At 37.3% G+C, this 20,568-nt stretch overlaps 1 pseudogene; it reads right to left on the minus strand.

Moving 5' to 3' along the window:
* The window catches only part of LOC107086361, a 36,875-nt pseudogene that overhangs the window by 4,425 nt on the left and 11,882 nt on the right, over positions 1-20,568 (minus strand).

Here is a 20,568-nt window from a genome sequence, read left to right on the forward strand (position 1 = left end):
TATATATATATACACAACCAACCAACATAAAAATAAAAAAAGATAAAAATATATACACTCTTCTGTATATGGGTTTTTCAAAAAGCAGAGGAAAAGACATTTTTATGTACAAGTACAAGAAAGTGATCTGATCATCATTACCCCAGTAAAAAATCTTTACTGAACTGTGCAAAACAGATAAAAAATACCTACATTGCCTAAAATTGACAAATCCTGCCATTGAAAAAGTATTCAATTTAATATTCTGGTACGTGCAGTTTTAACTACAAGCCTAAAGAGGACACTTTAGATTCTCTTTTAGCAGCTTCCAACTGCAGGGGAAATCCCCTACAGCCTTACTGACTGCAGAGAACCTTTAGAACGGCAGTTCTAAACAAGAACAGATTATTTTAGTATGACTATAATCCTGATCTAGTTACACAGATTATGTTTTCTGGTGTATTTTCTCGTTAAAAAACATGTTAAAACTGTGATGATCTTGTTACGGATGTTCTGGCTCAATTGCTCATTCGATTCAACTGTCTAACTCTTCCCGGTTGCTCATTACCACTCATCTGATCCACCTGTTTCTGCCTCTATTTAAGGTACTTGCATCCCGCTATCATAGCCAGATTATCTCATTCTCGGGGGGCAGAGGTGAGAGGGGTTTTTAGTGTACCAAGGTGTTTCTGATATCCTGATCATGACCTGTTCTGCCTCTCATCCACTGAGAGTGCCTGTTCCTGTCTGATCTCACTGGTGAGAGGGGTTTTTAGCATACCATGGTGTTTGTGATTTCCTGATCCTGACCTGTTCTGCCTCTCAACCACTGAGCCTGCCTGTTCCCATCTGTAAAGTCTGCCTGAACTGTTTGTGGACTCCTGGAACACTGAACCACCCTGTTCCTGTTCTGATCTTTATCCCTGACTGGGATTTTGACCCCCAAACCTCTGAGCCTTCCTGTTCTGACCTGTTTGCTTGACCTGGCTCTGGACCCCTGCATGTTCTTGGGGGCTGCAGCATCTGGGACATTCTGGGCGGCGCCCACCACATCTTGTTAACAGCCCAACGGCTGGATCCTACCTCTTTCTCTGGCGATGGAATAAACTGTTAAACTGTTAGTGACTCACATGGATAATCATCACATAAAGGCTTTGAATTATCCCACTGTCTGTCTCGCTTTGAGTACTGGGTCCTTCTGTTCTGAGTCATTACAAAAACTCATCAAAGCAAATGCTGTAAAGGCAAGCCACACTGTGGATTGTAAGGAAACAAACAGAGCAAATTACACCTGCACATTACATATATAGACAAGCATAGTTTGGAAGGGGTTGAAAGATAGAGAGAAAAGTGTCTGCTGTTCACCAACTGAGATGAATAACTTTTCTCCTGTCCTCAGTTCTGTCCACTGGTAAAGCAAGGAGGGGAGGGGCAGTGAGCAGCAGAGAAAGAAAAAGAAGCGGTGAGCTATTACACATATGGAAAGATGTATATAGCTTAATGGTAAATGGCCTGTGCTTATATAGCTCTTCATCAAGTCAGAGGAATTGTCTAAACCGCTTTAAACTACATTCAGTCATTCACACATTCACGAACAAAACTCTTTGAAAAAGTTCTATTTAAGTATTGATCTTACTACACTAATATTGACAGACAGTGATACAAACTTGGGATCGATATTTTCTATATTTGGATCAATTTATCAGCCTCTAGTTTCAGTTTGGTTTTACAGCTAAAGTCGATCAGACAGCATGGGATTCATTTCCACTTCTAAACCATTACAACATGTGGCTAGTGACTAGTTATATGTACTAAGTTACATTTACTTGAGTATTTTTTTAGATTAACATGTACTTTTAGGAGTAGTTTTACTTAATTGTACTTTTTACTGTTACTTCAGTAATATTCTACTGAGAGTAATGCTGCTTTTACTGGTTGTTCTGCTTACCATGGGAAACTATTTGGTGATGTAGTAAAAAAAAAAAACAGTAAATATTGTAGCTGGAGCTTATCATTTCCTATTAGCTTTTGTAACAATTGGTTAATAATGCTCTTTTAACAAAATGATGTGCAAAAAAGTGTTTCTGCTGTAAATATTTATTATTTTTCCATCATGTTATTTATTAGATTTCTTTTATTTTATACATAGTAATCCTAAGATTTGTAAATAGCTCTTATCGTCTAATTACAAAGTTTTTAACATTAAAGCAGATGTTTTAAGCCAATAATTACTCAGTACTTGAGTAATTTACTGAAGTATTACTTTATAATTTTGCTTTAGATTAAATGTTAAAGTAAATGTTTTGCACTCTACCCACCTCTTCCCATTACATATGTATTAACCTGGATAAATTTAAATGTATGCTGTTTAACTCAAACAAAGTAGAAGTTATTTTCTATTGACCAGAGTCTTTAAAAAAAAGCTTATTAGTCAGTCACTTCATCATAATGGTATTAAATTTGACTCAGATAAGGATGACCTGGCATTATTTTTGAACCTGTTATTTAAATTCCATGTCAAAGAGGTTTTTATAATTTATTTCTTCCATCTCTTTTAGTCTGAGTCATCTTGGGCAAAGTTGATTCTGAGAAACTAGTCCATTCATTTATTACTTCAAGGCTGGACTAGTGTAATTCTATTCTTCAAGAAAGTCCACAAAGTGTAATTAATAGTCTTCAGCCGACCCAAAAGGATATTTTAGCTTCTTCTTAGATCCAGACAACAATTTAACACAATTTAAAACCCTATTTCTTACATATAAACCCCTAAATAACAAAGCTCTATCTTTCATGGATCTGATTGCTCCTTATGTTCCTCTCAAAGCACTTTGCTATCAATCTTCAATTTCACTAGTGGTTCTTGGAATGTCTAGAAGTAGAGGAAAATCTTTCAGTTATCAGGCTCATCTCCCCTGAAACCAGCTACCAATTTTAGTCTGTGAGCACCCTGTCTCTCTCCTAGACAGTTATTGGCTTAGTTTTTACCGTTTTTACAGATTTTTCTTTGACATAAAGACCAGCTTAAAGTTAATCAGTATAATTGTTTCTTTCCTAGACAGACTATAGAGCTAGTTTAACTTTGCCTTTTATACGAAAAGTATTTATGGATCAGTGCCTCTATGCTCCTTTTGCTACTTCTGTCTCCTTGAACTTTCAGTCAGGCTTGACAGAAGGCACACGGAGCCGTGTTCTGCTAGAGGTTTCCTTACAGTTAAAAGACAAATTTTCCTCCACTGTTGGTGCATGAATGCTTCGTGTGAGGGATTGCTGCAAAGTCAAAGACACAATGCAACTGAATATCTACTGTCGCTGCAATAAAAAAAATATTCAAGGCCCTCTTTGAGGTGACACAATTTCTTACCATTCAAAATACCTTAAGTAATTTGTTCCAGAATTATTTAATAATATTTAATTGATATAACACAATATGTATAGACATTTTTTATGTGATGCAATGTAAACTTACATTCTTGAGTTCACTAGGACGCCATCTTGTGAGCTTACAAGGACCTTTTAGGAAAGGAAATTTTAGGTTACTTTGCAATGCTCTGGAAAATTGGTCCTTGCTAAAACTACTTCCTTTAATTTTCAGACCACTTGTGCCAAAGAATGAGCCAGTATGGCAGGTAATTCTACATCTAAAAGAAATAGTGGAGTTAGTTGTTGGCCAAGTCTACACCCATAAGTTATCTTAAAGCCAAGATCCAGGACCACAGGCATCTCTATCTTTGTTGAGGTTTTTATGACCATTCGACATGAATGCATGTTTGTTAACACAAATTGTTTCTGCTCTAAAAGTGAATACAATTGATTTGATAAAACCAATTCTTTTGTTATTGAGCTATTTAAATGTTATGAGTTAGTTGAACATAACTTAATTCAATGAAGGGACAAATATAGTTCAACATAATTGGATGTTATTAAGTTGAACCAACCAAACATATTCGAATTTGGTGAATGTATTTATTGCCTTTTAAAAGTATCTTAAAAATAGACACACATCTGTATGGTGTCATAAAATGACACCATACAGATAAATGTGGATTTGCTTCAGCTAACAAAATTGTATTGTACAGAAAAACTGCCATCAATTAAATTTTGTTAATTTAATGAGTCATTTTTATGATTGTGTATGCTTAATCTGAAGAAGTGAATCCTACAAAGTTAACAAACAGAGATGGGTAGAGGACCCAAGAATTCCACTTAACAAGCAAATTGCAGGTTAGAGCCTCATGTGATGAACTGGTTTTTGAATTAAATTTAGTTGTATATTTTATTTAAAACAGGTACCGGAAGTGCAGTAGCAAACAATTGATGGTAATGCTACTTCAGACAATGGAGAGACTTTAAATGTTTACAACTACACATATGACTAACTGCAACCCTATGACTTTTTTTAGCCTGCTACATGCCCAAGAGAGCAAAGAGAGACCAGGGGGAGGATTAAAAAAATGCTCTATTGGAATGGTAGTCAATTATGACAATCATGTATTAGCAGCAGTGTCAAAGCTTGTCATCAGATTAAATTTCTGATGCAATAGTTTAGTCCAGCATCATCCTGATATTTTTCTTAACAGAAAAATCTCAGAGATTTTGATTGGTTAGGTAATTTTGCAGAATTTGATAACGGATCACAATGGAAAATATTGGTGCTAAGCAGTGAGAAACACCAGCTTGCTGCACTGCCAGAGAGAATAGATATGTTTTTTTTCCCCTATATTTAAAGATTCTCTAGTATTCACATTGATCCCAATCACAGTTCTCAATCAGTGTCAAATAGGAAGCGCATCAGGACTGGAATGCCAGTGGTATCTCAGTCCCTCTGAGGGAACATGTTTCATCAAATCAATTATACTTTTTTACCATTAAACTATGAAACCAATACCTTCAGTAGCAATATTAACTTCTTACTGAATATCAGATTGACCTCCAAATTCTAACCCAACCTTCCTTAGAAAGTACAATCTACTCTGTCCTTTCTTGTAGACAGCTTTACAGTTGCGTCTTCAGTCGAGTTTGTTGTGCAGGTGAACACCAAGCTATTTATACTCCTCCTCTTCTCCACTTCTTCTCCCATGATGATAGTAGGATTCTACTTGTGCCTGTTTCTTCAGAAATCTGCAATCATCTCCCTTGTTTTGTTGACATTCAGGAACAGATGATTGTTTCCACACCATGAGTGTTGTTTTTGACAGCCATTTTAGATTTAGTGTTAGTCTTCAGGACGAAAACCATTGTTAATCGTAGTTGCATTTTAGTGATTAGGATATATGATGGTTTTAGTCAGTTTTAGTCTACTAAAACTTAAAAAGGTTTTAGTCTAGTTTTAGTCAATTGTATGTTGCAAAAAAAGTTAACCTTTACAATTTTGAAAAACAACCCGTTTCTTTACTAGACATCTCCTGCCTTGATACTACAATTGCTGGGTATATAATGCTGCATGCACTTCACCATTGCTGTTTGGCAATTACTTTGATATATATAATTCAAATAAACTTTTTTATGAATTAATGCCCTACTTTATAAAAAAAGCTCTGAAAATAGCAGATCTAGTTCAACACATCACACTGGTTAATATAGCAGACTGACAAGTCAACAAAATGTACAATCAAGGAATGGTTTTAGACTTGTAACATTTCCATTCGAAAACAAACACTTCCTGACCTAGTAAGAATTATGCATTATACACAGATCAATAAAATCTTCATTGCTCAAAAAAATAATAATAAAATAAAGAGCAAAAACATTCTTCTTTCTACTTTGGCAATTTTGGCTTCATTTATGAGAATTTTCCCCTTTGTTACTGCTGCTCAGGGGTCAAAGAAGATTTAAATTCACATGGTTTTGATATAAAAAAAAAAAATACATAGAAAACCTAGAGAATTTCCATCGCAATCCAGACCTAAACTAAAGTAATATGTTAACTAAAATGTTAAAATATTCAGAGGAAACATAGAAAATATTTTAATGAAATTACAAGTAAACACTCACAACATATTTGAATAGACAGAAATGAGAGTTATGAGAAAGAAATATTCAAAGATCTCTGTACCTTTTCAGCTGTACAACATGATGCAATGAAATATTTGCTTTGGATATAATTTAGGGTTTCCTTTTGGCAGAAATTAAAGAATATTTAGCATCACCTCTTGTGAGATGGAGGAAATAAAATATTGATAGTTACACAAAGGGGATCTTACGCTTGGCTGAGGATGATAAGCCACATATAGTTTATTAAGTAGCGAAGGCAAGAAGAGCCATTCTGCTGAGAGCGAACCATCAGTGTGATGCATAAATAGAATAGAATAGATTTCAACTTTATTGTCATTATACTGACACAAGTAAAAAGCCACAAAATACACTCTTTGCATTTGACCCATAACCACTGGGGAGCAGTGGGCCGCCATTGTGCGGCACCCTGGGAGCAGTGTCGCGGTTGTGTCTTGCTCAGGGGCCCAGAGTGAAAGTCTGTGCAAGTGGGTCTTGAACTCAGAACCTCTGGAATCCAACCACTAAGGAGCAGTGGGTTGCCATTAAGGGGTGCCCGGGAAGCAATTGGGGGTTAAGGGTCTTGCTCAGAGACCCAGAGTGGCAGGGTTTTGAACTCACAACCTCACAACCTCAGGGTGCCAAGGTCTATGCACTGACCACTAGGCCACCACTCAGATAAAGCACAGACTCTGAGCTATACACATGCAAAGATGCATTTCTGCACAAGCACAGATGGAAAATCAGTTTGTCAGAGTTCAGCGTGCAGTACTGGACGATTCTGGCTTATTCTTTCCTGTGACGCTGCTGCTATGATCCATCTGTTGTCATGCAGAATGTGCAGGTGGGTGGCATTACCAAACAGGAAGCAGCAGCATGGTTTATACTGGTTAGTTTGTCTAAAAGGTTACAGCACAAAGATGCGTTTTAAATGTCTGACAGACCACCAGCTAATATTTATTTAGTATCGTCTGATTGACAAAAAACTTATAACTATGACTAGTCATGTTTAAATCATCAAAGATCCATGTTTAGGTTTTTCAGTTGTCGTTATTGTCATGAAAAAAAGGACCGTCAGCTAAATAATTTTTTTATCGTTGACGAAAACAACACTGCACACCATACCGCAAAACTTTTCACTAGCTCTCTGCTCTTAACTTATTGTCGATCTCTGATGCACCTAAGGACTGCATAGTCATCTGAGTATATCTAGAAATGACATGACTCTCCCTTATACTGGAAGTCAGAGGTGTACAGAGTAATAAGAAATTATGACAGTACTGTCCCTTGTGGTGCTCCTGTGTTGCTGACTACTTGATTAGACATGTAACCCTTCAGTCTAATAAATTGTAGTCTGTTTGTCAGGAAGTGTTTGATCCAGGCAATAGTTTATGTTTCCAACCGAGTCTTCTGAAGTCTAGTTGAACTGTGTTAAATGCACAGGAGAAATCAAAGAAAATATTTTCACAGTGCTGCCTGCCTTGTACAAATGATGGTGGGTTTTTTAAGCAGATTATGGTATCTTCAACTCCAAGTCCACAATGAGAAGCAAACTGAAGAGGGTCCCGCTAGCTGTTTGTTTGTTTGATAGGGTGGCCCAAGAGAAGTCTCTCCAGGACATTCCTGATGTACAATGTCAGAACAACAGGTCAATATTCACTGATGACTGTGAAATGAGTCTTATTTGGTACTAGGACAAGGCAGGAGGTCTTCGACATCACTTGAACTCTCCCACAGAGCTGCTCAGGACTCTGGGGATGACACCATCAGGGCCTGGTGGCTTATTACGATTCAATCTCTCCAGTTGCCTTTTCACTTGACTTTTAGAGACAAACATGTGAAAGGTGGAGGGAGCAGCACCATCTTCAGATTTGGCTAAAAATTAACTCATAAGCAGGAGACTCAAAGGCAGAGAAGGGCAGGATGTCCATGCAGCTGTGGACGGTAGAAAATGATTCAGAGCTTGTTAATCTAACCTTAACTTAACCTCTTGAATAATGTATTCAGTCAATGGCTCTGTCCAAAGTTCCATGTTTCAGATGATCTTTCTGCTTGAAGCGATCTTCTTCATCACTTGCCACAAACAAACTTGTTTTTTGTTTTTTTTTTAAGCATAAGGAAGGCATAAGATTTCATCAAGCTCAATTGATGGGATTTATGTTTGGTCTTATATGCTTGTATGGAGGTGAGCTTTATATACAGAGAGGCAAAACTTAGTCTTCGCTAATTCACACTTATTTTTTACCATGTGGTAAAACCAGGCTCATTTCATTTTAAGATTAGAACTACAAAGAGGGGCCCATGGCATTAGTAATTATTTATTCCCTAAAGCAGAGTATCAGTCTAAATCCTAGCACAATCCATCAAGTCAGAAGCTTGAGGAGGGTATTTGAGCACCATGGTGAGTTCCTAATAGGGCTTAGAGTGAAAAACGGAGGGTGAAGACGAGCTCTCAAGGTGCAGAGCAAAAGTTCTAATCACATTCTAGGAGAAACTGCCCCTCTCCTTTTTCTGTAGTCACCTCTCACTTCCATTTAGTGAGCTCCATTTTCTGCCTTTGCACTTCCCAATTCACAGGAGAGGCATTACCATATTGCACAGGACCACCAGAAATAGTGAGGATCTTTTTCAAGTAAAATCCAGTGTTTTAGCTTGTTAGGCATCAAACATGATTCACATGTAATTTTCGTTTCAACTGAACATGTTTAGGAGAAGTAGACATGAACTCTTGCCACTTCTTATATGAAACGTCATCTCAGAGCCAAAATTTTTGTTGCATGCAGTAGTAATGTGTTAAAGATGAAGGCGGTGAGAGAACAGATAAAACTATGGTGGTAATTCTCAAATTAGACAGGCCCGGTTTCCAATATCTTTAATATCATATTTCTTTTTTCTAGCTTCTGAACAACAGACAGCACTATCATGTGATTTTCCCATTCCAAATATTCCTTCTTATTGTACTGGTATTTTTCAGTTTATAAACCAACAGTATTGTATCATAAGAAAGGAAAAAATATACAAGAGAGTCTAGCTACAGACCTGCAATTTGAGGATCCTTTTGTTGCAGAACTGCACTGTGAAGTGTCCTGCCCTGTCAAAACCGCAAGTGTATTTGAAGCCTTTCAAAATAAAAGCAGCATAAAATAAAAGCTGGTATATCAGAAAAATGTACCTTCCCATGTTTATTTCCTGAGTCTTCACAATAGAAATGTTTTTGTCTATTCTTGTTTAATGATTTATATATAACCTCTGTTCGTTAGTAAAAGAAAATCACCTAAAAAATGATAAAACATGGTTATCTTGGTATTTAAGTGGGGAAAAGTACTGTCAGTGAGGGTCAGCAGCCAGACCCCTGATAAAATATATCCTTGCAGACATGACACCATTTGTTGAAAGTAGTTGTCTTCTAATCCTAGTAACTGATCGAGCCAATGTTGGTGGCATCACCTGCCATCAAGTAGCTGTAATAATTGGCCATTAGTCTCAAATTTTAAATGACTGGAGAAATATTTTCCCAGTCTTCTTTCCATAATGCTTTTAATTCAGCCACATTGTGGATTTTTCATCCCACAGCATCTCAATTGAATTTAAATCTAGACTTTGACTAGGCTTGTCCAATTCTCCAGCCATCCATTTTCTCTTGCTTTGGTCTTCTCAGGGTTGTGGTGGGGCAGGTGCTTATCTCCAGCAGTCTGTGGACGTGAGGCGGAGTACACCCTGGACAGGTTGCCAGTCTGTCGCAGGGAAACAAAATTAAACACAAAGATAGACAACCATGCACCCACACACTCATGTCTAAGGACAATGTAGAGTAGCCAGTTGACACAAGAGTCATGTTTTTGGAAAGTGAGAGTCCCCAAACCACTATAGAACCTATGCATGCATGGGGAGAACATGCAAAACTCCATGCATAAAGATCCTGGGCCAAGAACCCAGAACCTTCTTGCTGCAAGGCAACAGCACCACGAACTACACCACCATGCAGTCCACTTCTCTAATTTTGTGTTTTTAAATTTATTTCAGGGGTGGTTTTGCTGGTGCTACCTTATAAGAAAACCTTTGACTTTTGCACTTCACCTTAAGGTCAACAATGCATCTCAAGGTGTGCCCTGTTCTCTTCTTAAATCCTCCTTAAATTTTATACTGGATGAATACTTTCTTTTAAGATAGTTTTGTGAATATCAATAGTAGCCCTCTGCGTCATTTCATGGGACTCTGTTTGGGACCCTTTCTTATTCTTAAGTGCTGAACAGAGACCTACAGTAGGAATCCTACAGATGTTCACATTCTACCTTTGGATATTTTGTGACTGGCTGTGCCTGCCACCATTGGGAAACTTCACAACTGTTTCAGGCTTTCTCTTTGATAGTATGATGGCTCTCAAACTGGTGTGCTTAAGCCTTGCATATTGTTTTTTTATTTGATAGATATAAGTTACTTTGTTTCTTCTGTAATTTATTTTCTTAGATCATGCACTGATGTGTTTTTGAGACCTTCTAGCCATCCTCATGTTTTCAGACAGGCTCTGCTTAAACAATTTAATTGTATAGCTCTCACATAAATCAAGTTTGGGACTGTTGGAACTGAACCAAAAACAATATTGGCAATCACATGTAGTTTACGTTTTAATAATTAGGCAGTTCTAATTCTTTTGAAAACAATTTAGCGTATCTGCTTATTCAGACAAATGACAGATAATATTTAATAACTCAAAGGTGTTTTGATGGACATTTGTCTCCGTTTTTTGTTTTCAATACTGAAAAAAATTAGATACAGGTCCATACAGTATCAAACGTTTTCTTGTTTTTTGATACTGAAATAGACAATAAACTTATCACAGTTTAAAAATGACATGTTTTAGTTTTTTTAATTAAAATTTTAATGGTGTCCCAGCTTAGACAAACTACAAGAATGTTTGCCTAGTTGTCATTTATTGGCCCAAGAGACCACATCAACATCCAAGCAGTTAAGCCATCACAGAAAAAGCTTGGCAGTTATTAAGGATGTGGGATTTACTAACACATAATTGTCTCCTAGTAATTGTCATGTTTGGATTAATGTGTCTAACCCACATGCAGAACACTCGGAGGCAGATGAAAAAGTTCAAAGATTTATTAATAATAAATGTACAAAGTATGTTCAGATCCAAGAGGGGGCTTGACTGGTCACGAGTGGGTTCACTGCTGAGGAGGACACAGAGATTAGTGGAGGTCCAGGTCTTTTGCAGGTTGTGAGTGTTCAGGTCTGTACCCGTTCGGAAATGGAGCAGAGCTGCAGAGGGGGAGAACCTAGAGGGTCCAGAGGTTGTCGGCAGGCTGAGGGCAGAGGCGGAAGCAATGCTTGCTGAGTGCAGGCAGATCACAGATTGAGTTTTCCTTCCAGTAATCTTCTGATAGCGGGCAGGCAGATACTTGACTAAGGCTGCTCTCCAGAGTCCTACTGAGAACGAGCAGACAGATCACCGGCAGAGAAACTCTCCAGAGTTTCAGGTATTCAGGCAGGATAAACCTGGGAGGCAGAGAAGAGAAAAACGGGATCAGGTTTGGTTTACAGAAAGTCAGAGTTCACAGACAGGCAGGTTGGCTCAGGCTTGCTAACCGTTACTGGCAAACACTCTGGCACTGGAGTGAAGCCCTCCGCCTCCTTAAGTACGGATCTACTGATGAGCAGATGAGAGACAGGTGGTGCGGTCGGCTCATGCTCCAGGAGATCTCGTGCGCCCTCTGGAGGAGAAAGTGAACAAACCTCCAGATCCCAACAGTTATGTGAGCAAGTGACATTCTGATGCAATGATGATTTGAAGAAAATATAGCTGTACAAATTATCTTAGGAATCCCTTGTAAAAACAGCTTTTAATATCTCCAATAAATTATTGGTGGGGTATTATTCCACCACAGATTATTTTTTTCCTTCTCATTTGCTCAAACAGCTGGTCCTTTTTTTTAGAGATAGGCTTTATATTTATTCAATTACAACAGTAGGATTCAGTTCCATTTATCTACAGTATATAGAATTGCTTAACCAAAGAGGAGACCCTGGGATTTCATAAGAATTTTGTCCCTCTGGCTTTAACCCTTCATCTGATTGTAAATTCCTTTCAACCTGTATTTTAAGACCGTTGTGAAGGTTCATTTCCAACTATATTATTGTTGCTGCAGTGATGACAGGTCGAGTTTAATGCAATGCAAATGCTCTCTGAGAGACTAGTCATAAAACAATCAGCTTATATCTAATTGGCATTAAGGGTGCATGAAAACAGGAGGTTTATGGCCTTGAGACATTTAAAAAACAATTTCACCCTCTTAAACTCTATCTATTGTGATATCCAAATATTTCTTGGGTGACTGTAAGCACACTGTTTCCAGGGCTATTTTAAAGTTTTGTTCAGGTCAAAACATTATTTGTTGTTTTTTTATTTTTTTTTTATGTTAAATTAAATAGATGGAACTAAATCCCAAAATTTACCTCAAAGATATTGATTGTTTGTTGGTTGTCTCCACATTTTTGCCTAACCTCAGATGACAGCTGTTCTCTGTACTGACCATGTTCTCATTCAGCACCAACTGCTGAGTGATAGAGCCCAAGAGAAGGGAGGGACAACAGAGTAGTTGCTGGACTACAGTGCCTTGTATCTAAAATAACTGCAATATAAATTTCATTCTTATACTGAACTGACTGACCTGTCTAGCAGAATGTCTCCAACCTCTGCATCCATACAGAAAACCAATAAACTGTCTTCACCAGGCAAAAACAACGCTGATGTTGATTCTTGTTTTCTTGTGCCTTTCACCATTTTTACTTCTATTTCTTTTACTTGGTTGCTTTCTCATGCTACTCATTGGGCTAAAAGTAACGTATTGTTAATGCTTTATTTAAACAGAAAATGCTAAATAGAAACCAGAATGATAAAATCAATTGGTAAAACAAATTAAGTTGGCTCATTTAGTTGTACCTGTTGTCAACCTTTTTTATAAAAAAAAAAATGAAAACTGTTGAGTTTTGGTTCCCCCAAATCCTCAAAGTGTATTTCTTTAGGGCCCTGTCACACCTTGCCGATTTACCCAGCGTAAGCCTGATGTTGCAGAATTTCCTTAAATGCTGGCATATGCTGAACTTTCTATGTATTTTTTCAAGTTTGGGTGTATAGATAGCATATACATAACGAGTCCAGAACTTATACTTCTGCGTGCTCATACCTTATATATTAACGTTCCCATAACTTATCCAACATATCCCAGCGTTTTTACCAGATTTTTCGTACATCATTCATATGCTGGCTAAATAATCAAGGTGAGACAGGGGCTTTAGACTGGAGATGGGTGGACTCTGTGGTTCCATTAAAAGAACAGATAACTATATATCTTTTAATGTCATTTCTGAAAAGTAAATTGTATTTTATTTTTTATTTTTACAGTGCTTGGCACTTGGAATATATTGGTTATTGCAAGACGGTTGTGATTTGGACATCTTGAAAGATGCCAAATATATAAATTGTAAATACTATCTTATTGAAATTTCTTTTTAGATGTGGTTTATATTTTTTGGAGAAAAAAAAATCCAATTCCAACTCGCTTTGGCATTAGTTTAAAATGAACTGAATTGCAGTTCAATAACTTTACGCTGCCATAGATTTAATGTATTGCACATGGTAAAGATTCTTCAGATACAGTACATCATCTACAGATATACACACAGCTGTTTGTCACAATAGACAAAATGATATGTATCTCTATAGAAAAATACTTGTTTTGTATACAATCAAAGTTCCGATGCATACAGCTTTTAACAGCTTACAGGCTAAAACTGGTAGTTGGTTCGATAGGAGAGGAGCCTGATAACTAAAAGTTCTACTACCAATTCTACTTTTAGAAACTTATTTTAAAGAATAAAATAATAATAGAAAATCATATTTTATTAAAAGCTTAGCTCTATCAGAAATCAATAACCTTTAGTCATTTGAATCTTAACCTTCTGTAAATGGGCTACTAATATAGCTAGCAGACATGATGGAACTCATATTAAAGGACTCTTTGGTCATATTTTGGTATTCAATTGTATATGAGAAAACTCATAGATGTTAACATTATATTAGTGCTTAAATCCTTAGTGAAAGAAAACTTGTTCTAACTTTATAGATAACTCAAAATATGTCAGAGGAGAGTACCATGCAGTCACCAATAATTTCTTGTTAGCATGTCTTCTTGTAAGTAAGCACATGAAATTATAAAAAAAAACAAAAAAAAACAAACAAAAAAACAAATAGTTTAGCTGAAAACACTCCCTGACTTTTGCCAGACCTGTAATATCTGGCGGTTTCACTTTTGGAAAAGGCTCAGTTGGCTACACTATTCAACAATTTAGAATGGCAGATCTAAAGTAGTGTTGTAAGTTTTACTAGAAGATTATGAATATATTAAATAAGTAGAACTGGAAGTTATAGTTAATGAATAAGTAATTCAAATAAAGGGTAAAACTAGTTATTTATTATTATTTGAATCATAATAACTGTAATTTGCTTACTGACCAGGGTTTTAGCCCCTCACTTAAAAGGTTGGACTCCTAAAGCTGGCTGTTAAAAATCCAGCTGTCTTTCACCAATTTAGTAATTTAGGCTATGGCTATCAGCAAAGTTACCAACCAAATTAATGTTTGTCTGTTCGTTCATGTGCTACTGCAAAGAAGAGTGAATCCAGCCTGAGTGATAAATTGTTCACTGTGTAAATTGAACACAAAAGACGACGGGTTAAAATACAATGATACCTTTATTAGCTACAATCACACAGTATTATACCTAATAACTAAGCAAACACTAAACACTACTGAAAATAAGCTCAATTGAATAAATAAAAGTGGAAGAAGGGGTTAAGTGTCCGTTTATGTCTGAGGGATGTTTGAAGTTTAAGGTTTATTGCATTTGAAAGTGTCTTTATAATAGCAGCAGATAAAATGTGAATAAACCCTGACGCAGAAACTGCAGTCAAAAAAATGAAGTTTCATTCAGTTTATGGTAAAAAATGAATAATGACTCAGAAATGCATTAAACTATGATGAGGCTGAAAGACCCATAAGCTTAGCTGGCCCCACAGGTTCTGGTACTGGTCGGGTCCAACCGAAACAATGAGAGCGTTAGCTCACGATGTAGCACTTAGCTTCAGGAACATGTGACTCTTTCAGTCTGCAGTGAACATTAGCATTCAGTAAAACTCTTAAAAACGATCAGCAGTTGAATCATTTTTTTATTGTCTTATTTTTATTTTGTTTTTCATTGTGTGCGATACATGTATACTTGCACCTTAATCCTATTTATCTTGATATACTGTATATACCTGGATATACTGTACATATATTGCTTATTCTTAATGCACCTTTTTCCTCCCTGTTTGCACCTTCTGTAACTTCTATGCCAATATGTGACGAGCGAATTTCTCCGCTGTGAGATCAATAAAGCTCAACTAATCTAATCTAATCTAATCTAATCTAAGAAAGCTTATTTCAAATAGAATACACACGACTATCTATTGTATCTAGTTAACCCAAGCAGAGCACTTTTTAAGCATCAGATGGAAAGGAGGGGCAGGGATGAGGTTACTGTTTTGGTTTGGTGGAGTGAAGGCCTTCAGCTCGGTCCGTTTTTCTGCAGACCCTGTCTTCGGTCCAGTCCTATCGTCCAACACCAGCTGAAAGAGGGTTGCATCATTTCGAGTCAACAATTAATTTTATAACTCAAGGTAGCAAGTAGTTTTAGCTACGGTGGTTAGCTTGTAACCGGAGCTTCCAACAGCACCTCCTTGGTGCTTCTCCATCTTTCCATTGTAGGCAGTCACAGGATACACTGCATTCAACTTGGTTTGAATCGCAGAAAGAATAAAAACACATCGCAGGAAAAAGGCAGTCTGACTTGGTCCAGCGAGCACTGACTTCTCTGAAGGGACTTGGTTGCTATTTAGCGTAGCCTCCAGCTGGAAGTGCTTTTTCTAGCATTCAGAGAGGGCACAGAGCCACCGGCAAAATTGGACGCTAATACGGGGAGCTAGCCCTTTTAAAACCTTGCCGGAGGGGTTTGTGTTCAGAGCGAAGTAGTTCCAGTTACATCAGCAACAACTGATCACAACAGTAAGAAAGCTGCCTTTTGTTATCGGATTGTAAAGCTAAGAACAGAGGGATCCAGGATTCAAAACAGACAAACAGTTAGCTTTTTCAAAATGTTTACTGAAAACTGAACCAGAGTGAGCAGGGTCTGGAAGTGGATGATAATGAACGTGTGAGTCACTAACCTTGTCTTATAGTTCAGTCCAAGCCCAGAGGTTGAAGATAATTCCAGCCAGCTGGCGGCCAGGACTGCATGGCGGTCGCAGCACAGAGTAGATGCTAATGTATCGGTGGTCGGAGGACAGGTGGGAGATCTGAACCGAGCAGACGAATGTAGGTAGGGTAATCCAGAGGGCAAAGCCAATGTCTGTGATGTGCTTGGTCATCAGAGCCAGGAGATTAGAGATCTACTATAGTAATGTGCCGAGGGAGAATCGAAGAACGTTGTCGGGTCATAGTTCCAGGTACAGTACATAAACAGGCAGAGATCCGGCAGGATTCAGAAGACAGGTCAGGCAAACAGATCAGATGGGAACGGCCAGGCTCAGAGGTCAAGAGGCAGAACAGGTAAGGATCAGCTCATCAGAATACAGGAACGCTAGATTAAATCTCACCGATAGCCTGAAAATAATCTGCCACTGATTACTTTTCTGAAGGCTGGTTAAATAGAGACTAATGCAGGTGGATAAGATAAGTAAGTAATGAGAACTGGGTGGAGTGCAGGTGTGTGAAATTAGTTATCAGACAAAACATCAGTGCTAAGGTAATGACACAGATGCCAGATAGTTTCTGGAATCTCAAACTTTCTTGTAAACTCAGAGAGAAACATTGCAGAACTGTCTGTTTTTGCAGTAATTTGGTTCACAAGTTATCCACAAGGTCCAATAGACCTTTGATTGGTCTGCAAATTTTGCTTGTGAACGTCTATGATGTTGGCTCCCCAAAGAAAGCCTTCCTCCATAAAGTAGAAAAGGAATCTGTGTTGAATATTTTGTCCCAAATCACAGTGGAGGGCAGGATCATATTTCCCTTTAGAAGCTTCTTAGAGAGTGTCTAGGAAAGAGGGGGATTTGCGGCTCTGTCAAAGTGCTGTGATTGGTAATGCAGAGCAAGCAGCACATTCTTAATCAAAGATCAAAGGTAATATCAGCATGGAAATTGGTTCTCAATGCCCAAAATGAACATCATGGTATATGGCTCAACATCATGCAACAGTCGGTGCTGGAGAAAACTGAAATAGCTGCTACAGCAACATGGTGCTCAAATGAAAACCCTTGGTTTACAAATTAGCATCTAAAAGTTGCTATCTCTTCACCTACAACATGTAACTGAAGCTTAATTTGATGCAAATGACTCTTTACAGATATCTGATGAGCTGTGTCTCTCCTGATGACAGAAGCAATGCCACATCAGTCTCCATGCCCAGTGCTTGATTTTAAAAATTAGCAACGGGTCTTAACTGTGAAAATGACAAGCTCAATCAAGCCGGCAAACCTAAGCACATAAGGACATTATGGAAACTGTGCTAATCTATCATAAGCTGTAAATCACAACGTGACCTGCTGAACAGAAACCCTGTCAGCAAACATTCACGTATTTTCATATGAAGGTTTCAAAACTGTCTACTTTGTACCAAGATGTGAACATGCTGGGGAGAAATGTATAATTAATAATTGCTGATGGGAGACAAGTTGAAGAAAAGACTACCTAACAAAATGAAGATCCCAATAAATACAGGTTTTAATGAAAGATTAATATGGTTTATCAGCAGTCTGCAGACTTTTGGATAATTCTGAAAAATCATAGAAAAAATTAGACCCTTCATGTTTACCTTAGAAGATTAAGGCATTTTCAAAGCAAGAAGTACTTTCATTTGTTCATTTTCTTTTGTTTCAGCTGCAGTCAATAACTTACATAAAAAATAAATGGATGTTGCACCTTGAGGAATATGATGTTTTTACTGAGCTTTAAAAAAGGCCTAGTGTTAATTAAAAATAGAGATAGTCTCTGATGACTGGCTTTTCTTTCTGCTCATTGAAATAGGTTTAGGTTTATAAACTTGATCTTCTTTTAAAAACCAACAAAATAAAGTGAGAAAAACATCCTCCTCTAACCTGAAGATATTTTATCTAAGCAGTTTTGAAAGTATAACCTTATTTAAGATCTTTTAATTTATAATATTTATATGAAGAGAGATGTCTAAACACAATGGTAATATTGTATTTTACATCAAATGACATTTTTGCCCTAGACCTTTTCTGTTATAAAACATTTATACAATCACAAAACACAGGTTAAAAAACCAATAAATTCAAATAAATAAAGTACGTATTATTTTTTTTAACCTTGTTTAGCACTGTTCTGTGAAAGTTTGTTTTGTGTTTTATCATGCTTGTAATGTGCATAAGACTTGTCCACTTCAAGCCGTATTGCCAGTACTGAGAAGTAAAACAGCATTAAAATTTATATTTGGTGCTAATGTCAACACAAAGATTTTAAAAACCTGACGCGATTTACTGTATGAAATGTATTAGTAGTCTATAGGTTTATGGTGTGTTTATTTTTGGTAACCTGTAGATGGCAGGTCTTCTATAGGTAGGAAGCAGTGGGTGATTCCACCATGATTTTTGGAGCAGAGCATTAAGTTGAAGATGAGTCACTTTTTGTGCTAATAGGCTATTTTGCCTATGGCTGGTATGGATTATTTTGATGGTGTTGGTCCATAAACCATGATATTAATTTTGGACACTGGGGACCAATTTGTGGGCTTTTTTGCATGATGTTCGACCTGTGGTCGGTGGCTATATCAATTAAGTACTTTTGTAGAGGAGTCTAGTTCTGGAAATAAGATAAGTGTGTGTCAGCCTCAGAATCTTTCAACTACCATTGTATGTTGTTACTAAAGATTGCAAGTCCCCCTGTAAGTGGATCCCCAGGCTAAACTATTATTTATTATTTATTTGTTTTCTTTTATTATCCAAAGAAAAACACTTGATTTTAGGTTTGATCCAGTAGATCAGTGATTCAATTCAATTCAATTCAATTCAGTTTATTTATATAGCGCCAAATTCACAACACATGTCATCTCAAGGCACTTTACAGTTCAACCAGATCATACAGTCAAATTGATACAAAGTTTTCTGTCTAAGGAAAACCAGTTGATTGCATTGACTCATTGACTCAAATACAATCCCTCACACTAAGCATGCTTGTAGCGACAGTGGAGAGGAAAAACTCCCTTTTAACAGGAAGAAACCTCCAGCAGAACCAGGCTCAGTGTGAGCGGCCATCTGCCGAGGCCGACTGGGGTTCAAGGAGACGGAAGCAGAGACACAAAAAGCAGCTGTAAAAGGCGGCCCCATCCAGGAAACACACAGCCAGGCAGACGAGCTCCGAGCCAGCTCCCATTCCAGAGGACGAAGAGAGCACATCCACTCAGTCACTGATCAGTGATTCCCACTATTCGGGGTACTTGTACCCCCAGTGGTTCGCAAGTGGATTGCAATGGGTACATTGGGTAGTAAAATTAATAGGGCTTGGATCTCTTTTGCTGTGTGAGAACCAAATTGAAAAGTTAGGCAAGCTTTAATCAGTCAAAAAGTATTTTTTCTTTGAGTTCACCTTCAGCTTTGACCTAATCAAAACCAAGCAGAGGAACAGACTGGATATAGAGAACAGTCTGGTATCACCTGTTTTTCACACTGAGCTATTGGAGCTCATCAAAGCAGCTCAGGTGTCTTGATGAAAACAAAGTAAAACTAATCAAGCCAGACTGACAATGATTTTTGTTTTGTATTTTGCTCCAAATTCATGAAGTTCAAATGTGATTATAAGGGAGTTACTCAGAGGAGTTCCAGATTCATAAATACAGGTTTATAAAAAGATTTTCTTTTGTATTTATTTTAATTCCTTACTAACTTCCAGGCAAAATATAAATATGTTGGGTTTTTTTTTTAGATGAAATGCATATAATGCCATATATTTGTCTAAAAAACTAAATAAAATAGTTTTTATTTTATGATATTTTTCCACTTTTGGACAGTCATCAATAGTTTTGAGTAAGACATGGTAAGACAAAATGCCCAAAGGGGTACACAAGTCAAATAAGGTTGGGAAACACTGCAGTAGGCGACATTACTGAACTTTTTACACACTTAGAGCCGACAGGTAAAATTACCGGAGAAACCAGTAGCAAGCTGCAGAGGAGTTTTATAGAAAAGTAGATTATTCAATAAAATGACCAAGTACTAGCTTCTAGTGGTTAAAAAAGCTCCTCTCAATCTCCTGTAGTCAGATTGTCAAGTGAATTTTTCTCTCTTTTATGGCTTACTTTGATAAAGTGTTGGTCTAAAGCAGGTGCAATTCTAAGTACTGATAAGCACTTCACAGAAACTCAGTTTAAAAAATGTCAACCTACTCGTAAATAGGAAAACAGCACAATCAAACAGGGCAGATAAGCTACTCAAAAAAAATATGTACTTAGAAAGCCAGGGAAATTGAAAAATATGACTG

This window comes from Cyprinodon variegatus, unplaced genomic scaffold, assembly GCF_000732505.1.
Source record: "Cyprinodon variegatus isolate N-32 unplaced genomic scaffold, C_variegatus-1.0 Scaffold150, whole genome shotgun sequence".
Classification (NCBI taxonomy): Eukaryota; Metazoa; Chordata; class Actinopteri; order Cyprinodontiformes; family Cyprinodontidae; genus Cyprinodon; species Cyprinodon variegatus.